The sequence below is a fragment of the Symphalangus syndactylus genome, chromosome 4, assembly GCF_028878055.3.
Source record: "Symphalangus syndactylus isolate Jambi chromosome 4, NHGRI_mSymSyn1-v2.1_pri, whole genome shotgun sequence".
Lineage (NCBI taxonomy): Eukaryota > Metazoa > Chordata > Mammalia > Primates > Hylobatidae > Symphalangus > Symphalangus syndactylus.
Window position 1 is genome coordinate 81,328,351 of NC_072426.2, and position 15,148 is coordinate 81,343,498.

Sequence of the window (15,148 nt, forward strand, 5' to 3'; positions counted from 1 at the left end):
GAGGCCTCTGTGGGTGCCAGGGCCGCCAGGTGTTGATCCCCAAAAGAACAAGGGCCACATCCCAGGCCCTGAGAGCCCAGGTGAGAGCATGGGGTTCCTGGTGAGACCCACTTCTGAAGGATGATGTCTCTGACTTCTGTGCTTCAAAAGCAGGGAGTGAACAGAAGAGGTCGGTCATGGGTTGATCCCCCCAGAGTAGCTCTGCCATTCATCAGCTGCTTTTGGGCTAACTGCTTTGCATTAGGGAAACTACAGGGTCATTCAGCTCACTCTTCACCTCTCTCCTGGGGCCACACTCTCTTTGCTTCTCTTCTTATTTTTTTCCCCTCCTCACTCTTTGTCTCCCTCGTGTTTCTGTTTTTTCCTTCCCTCCTCCCTCATCAGTCTCTCCGGTTCTCTCTGTCACCTCTTGCTCCCATCCTCTCCCTCTTTCTGGTGCCTGGTGATTGAGTCAGGAAGGTGTAGAATCTGTTTTCCTGCCCCCAGAACTGTGACTTCAAACCAAGGGAGGAACTGTTTGGGAGAAAGACTGAGGAGGGTTTAGCAGTTATCAAAGGCCCATCAGCGTCGGGGCGGTAGACTTCCTGTTTATACAGCCCTCCTCCTCCTGGGAGGCTCAGCTGAGCCTGGCCAGCTGTGGCCTGGGCAAGCTGCCGGCTCCAAGGCTCAGGATCCCACTGAACTGGTGTCAGGCCTGGCCTCTTACCGTTGGCCCCAGGCTCGTTGAGAAGCCCTGGGGTTCCTCACACCTGCTGCTGGCTTCGTCTGCACACTCCCTTGCATCTCCCAGTCTTCCTCTATCAGGGGGTCCTGGGAGTGCACACTTTTTAGGAGGAAGATGCTGGTGCATCCACCCTTACCCCTGCAGTGCACAGAGGGGCTTGGTTGGTGGCATGCCTCTGACCCTCTCTGTCTTAAAGGCAGGAGCGCCGTGTCTCCAACCTAGAAAGCCACCTGGTAATTCATGCATCTGTCCAGCCCTCACATACTGATTAAATACCATTCAGGTGTGAAATATCGAACTGTTCTCCTGATCCTTCTAGGGCCCTGGTGACACAGATGGAGAAAGGCAAGGATCTCCGTCTGCCCTATGCTCTCCTGAAGTTCACGTGCTGAAGAGGACATAGGCAGTGGGTAAGGAAACAAGGGACTGTCAATGGTGATGCTGCTGTGGGGCAGCTCGACGGGGACAGAGGCAGGGCTGGGGTGCAGAGGGTGGTCTGCCCCACCTGACCAGGGGAGCAGGGATTTGTGGAATCGAGACCTGAAGAGTGAAGAGGAGACAGCCATAAGCAGATGGGGGTGCTCCAGGCAAAGGTCCTGAGGGGGCCCAGGCTTGATGGCACGGAGGCCTGGGTAGTTTGGAGAGGGGCTCGAGGAACCCTGGAAGGTAACCAGAGGCACACCTCACTGGACGTGCAGGCCCTGGAAAAGAGTCTGGATTTGATTCCAGTGGCATGGAAAAGCCATTGGAAAATTTCCCTCCAGAGGAAAGGCAGCACCAAATTTATGATTTAAAGCCCAAACTGGCTGGCAGGAGCTGCTGGAGGGTCTGTCTCTCCACAGAGGACCCTGTTGTATGACCTGCACCATCCAGCAAGGGTCTGGGCGCTGTATCAGTGATGACCATGAACTAGGTCCTGAGGGGCTTGGATATCACACACGAGCTCCTCAATACTCCCAGAAACAGCCACCCATGAACAGAGAGAGACAGCTAGGGGTAGAAAGCAGCAAGTGTGGCATAGTCAATGAAACACCAATTGTCCCTCAAGTGCCACCCCTAAAACCTCTTGTGAGTGTTTGCTCCAGGCCCATCTGGGTTGGAGGAGAAAGCAACTTCCCCTTGCAGGCTGAGGGCACACACAGCTTCAAGCCAACCCTTTCTACCTCCGCACCCGATGGCTCCATATTGCTGTTGTGGAATGTGTTATATTGACTCACACGGGAAGTGGGGCCCTTTCACCGTGGGCACAGAGTGGCTTGATGGAGATGGGTAGGCAGTAAGGACAGGGGTGCCATCTTAAAGGATTATTCCTGTGTCCCCATGGCTGCCCATGGGGGGGCTCCCCTTAAATCCTCACTTGGAAAAAGCCTTTTCCTGAACAACAAATGTTTAAAACAGCCTTGTGACCCCACCAAGCCAGTCATGGAGCCCTCAGGTGACCTGCCGCAGACACTTGTCCCAAACCAGCCACCCCAGTGGGCAGTCAGCATTCTGGGGACCTTATCAGAGGACATGTCCTTCCTTGGCATCAGATGATCCAGCCTCCGGGCATATGGGAACTGTGGGTGTTACATGTGCCAAGACTGAAGATTCCCCTCATCAGTGATAAAGACATTGATAAAAGGCTTTGCCACCCTAGGCCTCAGGGTCATATCGCAGAGGGCAGGCAGAATAGGCTCTGAAAATGATGAGAGGAGCCCAGGCCAGATTGGGAAGAGAGCACCTTGTTGCCATGCTCGCCCTGTTAGAAAGAAGCTGTATCTTCCAGCTGAAGATACAGCTGAGGTATCTTCACCTCCCATGCTGTGCTCTACACATGCAGCAGTATTTAGAATAATGATAGTGAGAATCATCTTCACACTATGGGTATGTATTAAGTGCTTATTATGCTAAACATTTTTCATATATTTTCTCAATTAGTTCTCCCCTAAATTTATAAATATTTTTAGATGACAAGGTTGGAGCTCAGAGAAGTTAAGTGACTTGTCTGAGGTCACACTCACACAGGCTAAGTCTGGACTATAGCTCAGGTCTTCCTAACTCCAAAGTCTAGGCTTATAACTCCTAAACTTAATTCAGACTAAAGTTGTAAAGTTCCTATTCCAGAGTGTGAATTGATTCATTCTCAGCAAGTCCTTTGGGCATTGTTGTAACTCATTAAGCTAAAATCCCCTTGGGGAATTTTTACACACAGTGCTGGAACTGGGTCAGCTTGAGTCCCCTTTGGAGTTGAAACCTGGGCCCAGAGTGAGCCGAGTTAGGAAGCAGCTCCCCTTGCAGAGTGCTGAATGCTGCCTCTTCTTGTTTTATTTTTACTGTTTACATGTACTATAAAAGTAGTGCAGGCTTGTTTCAAGAAATGCAAACATCATGGAAAAATATCATCTGAAAGTGTAACAGTCTGTACGTTAATCAGCGTCCCAGCAGAAAACAGATGGCACACTCAAAATAGGGTCATTTCAGAGAAGTTTAGTAAAGGCACTACTTGCAAAGGTGCAAGCAGGTCACAGGATGGGGAAGCAGTCATCCAATGCAAAGGCAGGGTGCTCTGGGTAGATGGCTCCCCTGGAAGGAGCAACCAGCCTCCATCAGCAGAAACCAGGAGTAATCTGGCTGCAGGGCTCCAGGGAAGAAATATCCTGACCTGAGCTCTTCCTGTTGTCTCCATATTTTCTGGTGGTGCAGACAGCAGTGCCCGTGAGTGGTCCCAGGACCGAGGTCTGGGCTGAGACAGTAGGGTTTAGATTCAGAGGGGACAGAAGGTATTCCTCACATCCCTCAGAATTTTATCTCTTAAAGTAAACTCTGTGGGCATTGATGTCTCTAAACACACTCCTGGGGACTGAGTCCAAAGGTCACTCGCCCACCTGGATTGTTCTCCCCACGGAAGCCCCTGCAGTTGGCTGCCCTCTAGTACGGCAAGGAATTGAGAGACTAGAACACAGTCTTTGTTGTACACACAGAGAATATCATGAATCCAATGAGAGCAATGGAAACATGAAAGAGGGGCAGGGAGGTGGCGGCACAGAGGCTGGGTCCCCAGAGATGGGCTGAGAAGCAGAGAGGAGGATGGGCCAGCATCCCCATCCAGGCTGCAGGGCTGGGTCCCTACATGCTGCTTCTGGAAACCGTCACCTCCACTAACTGGCTCCCTGCTGGCTCCATACACGCATGTGTACACACACACACACACACACACACAAGTGCATAGAAAGCTCCCTGTGCAGCCAGGGGAGGCGGCAGGAGAGGCAGGTGTGATCACACATGGAGGCCCAGAGAGCTCTAGGAAGCTAACGGAGTTTGAGCCTGATTGAAAGCCACAGTGGCTTTGATGATGGGAAGGGGTGTGTGTGTGTGCGCGCTAGGGGTGGGGTGGAATCACGGCAGCTCCAGGTTTTTGGCTGGTGATACCACAAGACAAGGAAGCTGGGAGTTGAATGTGCTTAAGTGGTAAGGGGGATGTGAGAATCAAGCTTTCTCTTGGTCTCTGCAAAGGTTGAAATGCCTTCGACATCCAAATAGGTAACTGAATAAATGAGTTGGAAGCTCAGCTGAGAAGTGAGGACCCAAGATATACGTGTAAGATTTTCAATATCTAGATGTAGCACAGGGACTCCAGAAGGTGCCCCACTCTGAGCGCTTCTGTGGCTAGGAGGCGGGTAGGCTTACCTGCTTCAGCACTGGGTGGGGACCTGTGTGTGGGTGTACATGTGTGTGTGCGTGCGCATGTGCATGTGCATGTTTCTGTCTCTTTCTGTCTCTTTCTGTCTCTCTCTGCCTCTTTCTCTCTCTCTCACCATCCCAGGACAGGTGGGAAGTCGAGGAGGGGAGGATGCACCTGCGTAATGGGTCCTGCATGCCTTCCCTCTGGGCATCGAGGCAGAGCAAAGGGAGTGGGAAGAAATCAGAGAGAAAGGAGACCAGGAGCAGCCTCAGAGCCGGAGCTCAGGATGGGCACTCCCCGCCAAGCCCTGGGCGAGGGCAGGCAACACAGGGCTCTCCTGGGACTCTAGGCCCAGCATCCAGAAAGGGCTGGCTCAGCACCCCCTAGAGAGAGAGAAAATGCTTCAAGGCTTCAAGGATCCCAGGCACAGCAGCATGGGTTTCCTCTGATTTACAGGTGGCTGCTGTAGATTCCAGGCAGCTGAAAAGGCCCTAGGAAGTCAGTGGGCTCAGGAACAAGGAGGGGCTTTTTTAGGATCTCTGGTGACAGAAACGAGACCGAGTTTTACATGCCCTCTGGTGCCACCCCTCACCCCAGCAGTCCTCTTTGTATTTGTGGGGGCTGGTTAGAAAGGGAGCAGCCGCAGGGACTTCCCCTTGGGGAGGGAAACATGCCTGAGTGTGAGCCGGCGGAGGCGAGGAACCAGGGAATAGCACCCATGCCTCTTTGCAAGATGTCTTGGGGAGATGTTTCAATAAGAAACCCAGACCGTAACTCCCTGGTCCTCTCAGCTGGACAATGGAACCTCTACTCCCAGGGGCACTGAGTTCAGTGAGGAAGATCTGCCAGGCAAGCTCAGCCCGGTCTAATGGATGATCTCACAGTAATCAAACCTGGAAGAAATGCCCCAGACTCCCCTGGTAGGGAGGGGTGCACATTGAGTGGGTGAGCAAGAGGCAGGATTAACACCTCAGAGTTGGGCATCTCTTTCGATCTTGAAGTCTCATGTTTCTTTGGCCCTGTGGCCCTGGACAGTACACAGTCGCCACCGGCACACTGACCAGCTCCGCACAACAAGGCCACATGCCTGTGGTCCGGAGCACAGGCTCCCTCTCACCTTGTGGCCCTGGATCTGTCAGAAATGCGTATGCCTAGGTTCCACCCCGACCTGCCGAGCCAGAACCTCTGGGGGCAATCAAGAACCCTGTGTCTCAGCTAACTCTGAGGCTCCCTCAAGTTCAAGAGCCACTGGTCTAGAGCAGTGACTTCCCACCATGGCTGGGCACCGAGATCGCCCACAGAGCTTTAAAAAGCACTGCCCCCGGTCCCACCCGGGGCTCTGATTTCACTGGTCACCCAGTGTGGATTTCACGAGCCAAACGGGCAGCCCGGGCTGAGAGCCCAGGCCCAGACCTTCCCCCAGGAGGCCCCTGTTTTCCTGGACTCGCTTTTCTCATCTCTTTCCTCTGCTGTATTTCTTTTACTAGAATTTTTTTTTTTTTTTTTTCAGATTTGTCTACTTCTCTTTTCTTTCATCCACTTCACTGAGAGTAGGTTAGGGTGATAGTTTCCTTTCCAAATATTCTTGGAGAAAAAGTACTAAACAAGAGACTTATGAGCAAGTCCTTTGTCTGGGGTTTTGCACGTGGATAGAAAAAATAGTAGATTCCGTTTTTCTGAATGCTTCTGTCTGTCATCCCGGGGAGTTTCAGTGTTCTGTGTTAAACTGGCTAAGGCATATTATTTGTTTGTTAAATAAAATGAATATATTTTATGTTAACATATTTCCCTTGGAAATGTAACTATAAGAAAGTCTTAAGAGAAATAATAGCTTGACATATTATTCAAATTATGATAATTTGGCCAATGCAAAATCCTCAGGGCATATGGGCAACACCAAGATAAACGGGGCACTGCTTTGTAAATATCTAATGTGTGACAGTTTTGCTGCCTTCCTTCTTGGGATAGTAAATCAGGCTTTAACTGAGGAGAAGGTAAACAAACTTGAACTTGGCTGCATTATGGGAAAAGACTTTCAGAGAGGCGAGATGTGGAACAGCCAGCTGTCCTGACAGGCCCCAGCAGCAGGCATGGCAGGGATGGCAGGGAGGAAGGTGTGGGCCTGGTGGAGCTCACATCCAGTGGGGAGAACGAACCATGGGCACACGAGCAAGGAAATCAGATGATGCAGAGAGCTCAGGCTGGGAAGGCAGTGGCGTGGAGCAGAAAAGATGACCCAGGAGGCATCTCACTCATTATAGGGGAGGGCCCAGCTGCAGCCTCAGTGGTGTCATGGGGCTGCTAGGCTGAAAAGAGGTCCTGGGCAAGGGAGGATGCATTTGAAGACAGCGGGGAGGCAGGGGTGAGCCTGTGTGACCAAGGGGAAGGGAAGCTGGAGAGGGCTGCTGCGGGGCATTCTTAAAGGGTTTCAAACTGTATTTGCACTCCTTTAGAGTGGAAAGGTCCATGCGGGCATTTTTACTTAGTTCCTGCAGTAAGCTTCTACTGTATCAGGCACGGGTGGGGAACCTAAAAGCTGGGGGAGAGGATCTTTTTGCTCCAGAATCTAACACATTGCTGCCTTTAAAGCACTTTTCGGTTTCCTTAGAGGAAAGAAATTGGTTAGATCCACAATCCTAAATAGTTCAAGATAGTGATAAAGGCTCTCCTCTCATCGTTTAAAATTAAATGTTTAATATGATTTTATAAATTCTGTTTTTTACTCATTTCAACTTTATTTGTCCCCTGCCCCCCGGACTTTCCCTAATCTCTGCATATTTTTTAATACCACGGATGACCCCCGCTGCCATGCACTGTGAGTCGGGCAGCCTCCTCGTTTCTGTTTCAGGACACTGGGAAGTGCAAAGATCCTTGGACTTTGGGGCGTGCCCAGAGCATCACCATCCGAGGCTGGAGCTGTCTGCAGAGTGGGCAGCTCCCTCTGGTTTACATGAGTGTTCAGACTAGATTGTGGGCTTGGCCCGGGGTCTCTCCTAGCTTCTTTATTTCCTGCCTAGATTCCAAGCCCAAAGTTGCCAAAGATACTTTTTTCCTGTCTTATTTTGTTTCACCTTCATGTTGAGTGTGTGAATATGTGAATGAAAATGATAAGGAAGGACATATCAGTGCTGAGAACCTAAAACGTGTGCTGTGCTTTGATTCGATTCCTGTAAAACAGCTCATGGTGTGTGTTGAAAGGAGACGGAGATGAAAATCTTACTTCCAAGCTGCACTGGACATTTTGGTTTATCCTTGTAAACAACTTCTAGTGGGGAGTCAGGTTGAGAGGTGGGCACAGGGGATTCTGGGGGATAGCTCTCGGCCCTGGCTGTTTGTCTTATTTTACTTGGAAACCCTTTTTTTTTTGGGTGGGAGACCATCTGGCTATGCTGAGAAGGGATCCGTCTTTGTCACACTGGCATGAGCTGGTGCTGGATCCCCTGGCAGGACAGCTGGTGGGGTGAATTTGCTGTGGAACCACTGGGAGTAAAAGACAAAGCTGGGAATCTGAACTCCCAAGAACATGGACATCTGAACATGTATGTGGAAATCTGTGGTTTGTGAACCATCAGCACAAGTAAGAAAGGGTAAAATCCAGAGGAAAGATTTTCTATTCACAGATGAAAAAGCAAAAATGATTTCAAACTCTGTTCTTGGCAGCTGAATTACAACTGGATGTGCCCTTGTCTATTACAGAGACAGGCGTCTTTAAGTAGCCACTGAGGCTACCCCATCCCATTTGAAGTTGTAGGTCAGAGAGCTGCAGTGGGTGGCAATTTACATATCCTCAGGTTGTTTGCTTAAATAGTCTGTTCAACAAGTAATTAAAATGTCTTGCAATGAGGTCATGATGGTTCAGGGTAGAATTTTGGGAGCTGGAAATTTCCATGAAATTGGGAAGAGGTGATGACTATGGCTGATAAATTGAGGAATGGAGCTTAAAGCCCTGGATGTGGGGCACATTCTGGAAGAGGCTGAGCTAGGAATTAGGTGGCCCCTGGTGTACCCAAGACCAAGGCCAGACCCTAGATCATATGCATTTAGGATGATTCCTGAACCCCAACTTCCTAGTAATGTCCCGCCCTTGGGCATTTCAAAGACTCCCACAGCCAGAGAACACTGGTGAAAAGTCTAACTAAGGCAACCGCAATCTTTAATCCCTGCCTGACCCTCAGCTAAGGAATGTCTTTAACACAGGCAGCCAAAGAGATGTCACCAAGAGCAGCTGTCACTCACTAAGAGACGAGTGATGACAATAGACATAGAAGTACCCCAAGAATTGAGGGAAGAACATGCATGTTTGAAGGATTCCAGGGACAAAGCCAGGGAGGGGAATCTTACCTTAACACTGCATACCCTGGCCAGGCAGCATATCCAGCCTCAAGGCCCCAATGCTAGCTCAAGCCAACACAGGTAGAGATGCTGGGGAGGGACCCAGGTCTGATAGGCAACCGTAGGTGGCCCTGTGCAAGTCATTCTCTTTCTCTTGCCTCCAGAGCAGCCAGCCTTGAGTGTGGCACAAAATTGGCACTTGGGAAGACTTAGCTGGCATAATTTTTATTGTTATTATCCCCCTTATTTTTTACCAGTCTCCTGGCTCCTGTGTTCATGCTAACTGGTCAAGGCAGAGTCTAACCATTCCTTTTTCCAATTCCAGAATGCATTTCTAGCTCCTCTCTTCTGAGCTCAGGGCAGCTCAGGGCTGCTCAGGGCCCAGGCCAAGTGTCAGCCAACATTGTCACATTGCGTGGCCCTGTGTGTGCTGGACCCCTTGAGAGTCCAAGTCATGTCACCCTCCACTTGGGGGCAGCTCACAGCCCAGCAGAAGTCAAAGAAGTGTCTGGTGCCCTTTTGGCTCAAGGTGACCCCCTCTCATCATCACAATCCCTCCCTACCCCCTGATACCTTCATTTAGCCCTCTATGGCTGTGGCTCAGACACACAGGAAGGAGGCACTGCCTGGTGATGCAGGCAGCTCAATAAAAAATGTGGAGACTCAAGCTTCAGCTACTTTTCCGTACATGGCTTAGGAAAGTGCTAACCTTGCCCTTTTTCTCATCTGCAAAACAGAAATATCATCTCCCCTGCAGGGAACAGGGAGCATTATTCAGAATGTGCTAAGTGCCTGGCATGTAGAAGGGTGCAATGAACGCTAGGTTGGTATTCTTACCTGCACTCAGGCTCCAGCTCTGCCCACCTCCAGGCAGTCCAGGGCTGTCCCTTCTCCCTGCTCAGGATGAAATGAATGAGGAACCACAGACAAGGAGACCAGGGCTTGAAGAGCCTCAGAGACTTCCCTTCCCAGATCTCCACTGTGGTTTGTGATGGGTGAATACTGATCACATTGACTACATGACGGGCATTCCACCTCAAACCCTGTGGAACTCTAACTTCTCTCTTCCTGGGCTGGTTTCCCTGCCTGCACCTGGTTTACAGGGAGTATGAGGAGCCCCAGGCCAGGCCAGGGATTCCGATGCTCCAGAAAGCAACTCCAAGTTTGGGAGAAGAGAAGAGACATCTAGGGAGGAAGTGCAGCAAGAACCTGGGGCTTCTCCAGGCTTTCCTGGAGGAGGAGGGGAGGGTGATGGAAGAGGGCTGGAGGAACAGGAGGCTTTGTATTTCCAGCCATGAGCGCAGCAGATCCCACAAACTCCCTCACTCTTTGACAGGCTGGCCATACAGTTTATCATTGAAACCAGGACATTCTGACAGAGAAGAGGGCTCTGTCCTTCATTTTCCTGGAACAACAGGCAAATACTGGGACAGTCCAAGGCACATTGGGATGCATGGTCACTTTGTTCCTCCAGGACTTTGAAAGGGATCTGAATAGCAACTTGGAGACCACTGATTGTCCAGGGCAATGACCCCGTCAAGTTCCCTCTTGGGAATCTTGGAGTCTGAGTCCCCACATTTCCAGGAAGCCATGCTTTGGTCTCTGCCCCTGTGGCTTCCTGAGAAGTCAGCAGGGGGCTCCATGAGCCTTGCCCCACTGGACCAGGCTCCCTGAGAAGGTTCTGTGTTGGGGTTCAAGATGAGCCACACTCCTGATTGGGTTTGTGTACACAAGAGCAGTACACTTTTTTGACCACAACCTATGATAAACACTGTATTTTACATCATCATCATCATCATCAGGTGTTCACCACCGCCCCCCCCACACACACACACTCGACTTGTTCTTCCCCATAGTAGATGTGACACTTGCCAAAATTTCTCATTTTATTCTCTTCCTTCTTTTCTATTTGAAAACACATTCTTCTTTCTTTTCTATTTTGTTTTTTAAAATTGCTGCTTCTACTAGTTTGTTAATTTCACAGCCTGACTCTGTCTAGCATTTCCCATACATGGATTTTCATTTAAATCCCAGAAATATCCCTGTGCCATCCAAGGCAAACCATGGACCTGAGCCTGGCAGCCCCTGTGCTGGCTGGCACATCTGGAAGGCCCCAGATGTGGCTGCATCTGGGGCCTTCCAGACTGACCAAGGCCGGAGACTGTCTTGCAAACCACAAGAGAAGGTTGTTTAGTGCACTGGCCCCAAAAAGCCCAAGGATGGGCAACTGCCTCCCATATCCCAGCTCTGAGACGTGGGGCTCACGGCTACTCTGAAGCTCCTTGTCTGTGTCCATCACATGGAGAGGGCTGGTAGCTCATGGGATTATCAGGACAACTGGAGGAGATGGTACCTGAAAGTCCTGTGGGCCTGGCAGGCACAGGCTGCCCTGGAAGGCACATGACCTAGGTGTTGGCCTGTCCCCAGCAGGAGCTCTGTCCTGAGCAAAGGAAACATGCAGTGAATGCATTAGGCTCCAGTTTCCCTTGGCCTCCTGAGCAGGGGGAGGCCCACACAGCCTGAAGGGCAGGTGCTCTCTCAGAGGAGGAACTGGAATGAGCTGGTCCTTGGCAGGCCTCCTTCCCCAGCGAAGTCACCAACAGGGCCCTGGAGGGTTCCCATAGTGGGCAGAAGGAAAGCCGCCTCCCCCAAGGCTCAGGAATGCCCAGAATGGTTGTTTCCTCACGGCCTACAAGCCCATGTGACCCAGGCTGAGGGTCCCACATTTGGGGAAGTGCCTGGGAAGAGGAAAGGACAAGGGTAGCCCGTGGCTGCATCTGGGGCCTTCCAGACTGACCAAGGGCGGTCGCTCCTCCTCCCCATCAGCTTGTCTGGCTGCAGCATTGAGTTTGGCCACTGCCTGGGAAAGCTGAGCACAGCCACCGCTGCCAGCCACTGTCCTGAGCTCTTGGCCCTTCTCTCAGCTCCTCCCCGGAGGTCGGCCATCTTGCTCAGGTCTGGCTGGGAGCATCATCCTTTAGGCCAAGCCAGCAGCAGCCAGGGTGGCCTAAGGCCTCCACCTGGCAGGGCAGTGGGGAAGGTATAGAGAACCCTAGAGGGGAGGCAGGGGGGTCCTATGGTTCCAGGCTCAGGTTTGGAGCCAAACAGCATCACGTCCGAATCCTCACTCTGTCACTTCCCAGCTGTGTCCATTTTTGGAAAGACTCAGCCTCAGCTTCCAGTACTGATTTCGTGGAGAACTCCACTTGGTGGTGTCTCTGCCCTCTAGAGCCCTGGCTATGTCCTGAGGTCTGGCCAGCCACCCACTGCCCCATGTCAGGCCTGTCCTGAAGCACCCTGGATGCTCTCATGGTGAGCTGTCTGGAGGAAAAAGAGGAAGCAGTGAAGGGGAATGAGAGGGTGTGAAGCAAAGAAACGGGCCAGAGTGGCCTCCTAAAGGCCAACCAGAAAATGTGCTTCAAGGAGAGTGATCAACAATGTCAGGTGATGCCAAGGGACTGAGGAAGCTTAGCATTGATAACTGGCCTTTGGATTTCCCAGCATGCGGCTGATTGGCAGCCTAGTGCCTGAGCAGCTCCAGTGCATGAGCCAAAGGGTCAAAATGCTAATGGAAGTGGGCTCAACGAAGGGAGAGGCGGAGAAACAGCGGGCATGGTGAACATAGACAACCCTTTTGAGGGCTTGTGTGTGATAAGAAGCAGAGATACTGCAGAAGAGGCAGTGGGATATAGTTCAGAGATCGTTTTCAATGTTGCTTTGCTTTGTTTTTGATAGGAGATGTTACAACATGTTGACAGGTTAATGCAAGCAGTGAAAAAATTATGGTGTAGCAGAAAGAGGAAGTCAGAAGAGGCGTCCTTGTGCAGGTGAGGAATGCTGATCTCCACGTCCCAGGTGCTGGGTGGCAGGTAGGTGGGTGACAGCAGCTACAGTGCATACATATTGGATGAGTGGGTGGATGAGAGGTGAAGCTTGTGAAAACCCCCTTCTTCTTCTTTTTTTTTTTTAACTTTTAAGTTCAGGAGTACATGTGCAGATTTGTTATATAGGTGAACTCGTGTCATGGGGGTTTGTTGTGCAGATTATTTCATCCACAGGTATTAAGCCCAGTACCCATTAGTCATTTTTTCTGATCCTCTCCCTCCTCCTACTCTCCACCTTCCAACAGGCCCCAGTGTGTGTTGTTCCCCTCTATGTGTCCATGTCGTCTCATCACCTAGCTCCCACTTATAAGTGAGAACATGTGGTGTTTGGGAAACCCCCCTCCATAATGCTCCCTTTGATTGTGACAGAGGAAGCCAGATCATGAGCTGCAAGTTGACAAAGGAGAGGAGGAAGAAAGGTTAAAGAAAGAGAAGAAAGCATGGAACAAGCCCCCAGGAGTAGGAAGGGCAAACGGAAGGGCTGAGTAGGATCAGGTGGCTGAGTATGAATTTTGAGAGTGGACAGCAGGGAAGATTTTTTTCTAAGCTCCGATCAGCTTTGGAGGTGCAGGTGCAGGGTGGACTAAGTGAGACTTAGCTGGAGAAGGTTAAACAGCAATTGACAGTTGCGTCCTTCATTCTAAGCCTGGGGCTCTTTCCACTCAGCTGCCAAATCCACAAGCCCCACTTGCCACCCCAGGCCCCTCCATTCACAGCAAGAATAGGAGGGTTGGGGAGTTCAGAGCCTTCATCTATGGCTTCACTCAGCTTTTTTTCTTTTTGGTTTCATGGGCCAAGGGGTGGACGCAATTCCTTATGCTCTTACATGTAGCAGGGCAATGGCCTTGAAATCTGGGAGCAGCTAAGATGGGAACCCCAAGGCTGGGCTGTGACTTGACCAGAGGCTGCTGCCCAGGGCCCGGTGCTGCCTTGCAGCCTGAAGAGTCAGCTTACTCATTAAGTCTGTGAAACACCCATGATAAGGCACTGGCAGGAAACCCTGAAAAGGCATTGTGGAGCTTCCTCCTAGTGGGGGAGGTCTAGGAGCAGACTCCACCTGAGGACAGCTGAGGACTTAGCTATCTCCAGTTTGCTCTGCTCAGCGGATACACAGGCTGTGAAGTAGGCCCAAACCTTCCCTGCACACACCTGGTGGCTGGGCCAGAGCTCTCCCAGGCTGACGGATGTTCACCCATCTCTTCACAGCTGATGCTGGGCAGGCAGGGTGGGTGCTACATGGGTCCTGTGTGCCTTATGTGGAGAGAGGCTTGGGGAATGCCTCAGGGTCTTTGATCAATCCTAATGGGTAGCGGGCACAGCTAAGGAATCTGTGTGGGCTAAATCAGGGGTCCCCAAGCCCCGGGCTGCAGACCAGTAGGGGTGCATGGCCTATTAGGAACTGGACTGCACAGCGGGACATGAGCGGTGGGTGAGGGAGCATTACCACCTGAGCTTGCCTCCTGTCATGACGATCAGCAACAGCATTCGATTCTCCTAGGAGTGAGAACCCTATTGTGAACTGCGCGTGTGAGGGACCTAGGTTACCTGCTGCTTATGAGAATCTAACTCATGCCTGATCCTCTGAGGTGAAAGTTTCATCCCGAAACCACACCCACCCCACCCTGCACTGCCCGTGGAAAAATTGTCTTCCAAGAAACCGATCCCTGGTGTCAAAAAAGTTGGGGACCGCTGATCTAAACGGTCTTTCTTTGGAGCTTGCAAGTTGACCCTGGTGATGATTATTTGAGCGTAAATAGCAGAAATCCTCATTTTAGCTCCAAGAGGATTTACTTGGAACACACAGAACCCAAGGCGGGGAGTGTGGCCAGACCTCACCACCAGCGACCAACGCCCTCCGAGGTTCTCCAGGCCCTCCATGGGCAGCCACAGGTTGCTTCCCTGGTCTTGCATCCCCACTTCCTCTCTAAATGTTTCAAGCAGTGGGGGCTCCCTCCGCTTCTGTCTCCTGGCAGCCCACACTCTAGAGTGCCCAGTCCTCAGCTGCAGGCACAGAGAAAGGGAGCAAAGCCCCATGCTGTTGAATCACAGCCTTGTACTCCTGTGACAGAAAATCAGATTGGCCTGCAATGTGCATCCAGTGTCCACTCCAAGCAATCAGCCGTGCTGAGGGGACCCCATCACTGTGGGGTTCCAGCTTTCTCAGCTGTGTTTGTGCCTCCCACAAGTGATGGGACTGAGGCGGCTGAAACCCAGTGCCCTGTGTCCCCCGTACCAGACTCCCTGTGTGAGCTACACCTCCGGCTTCTAGAATAAGCCCCCTTTCCAATTCACAGGAGGATACCACCTGGGCTCTCCATGCCAGCCCTCATGGGCTCAGTAGACCACCCCTCCAAAGAGTCCACTTTTCTCAGGTCTCACCTTCACCAGCACTTTTTAAGCAAATCCTCACTGATGCCTAAGTTAGGGGTCTTTTCTGTTTTACGCTTCCCTGATGCCTGAATGCACCACAATCTATGAAAATAACTACTTCTCACAGGGCAGCCTCCAGACTGCAGGCTTCATGGAATCAGAACGAGCGTGTCT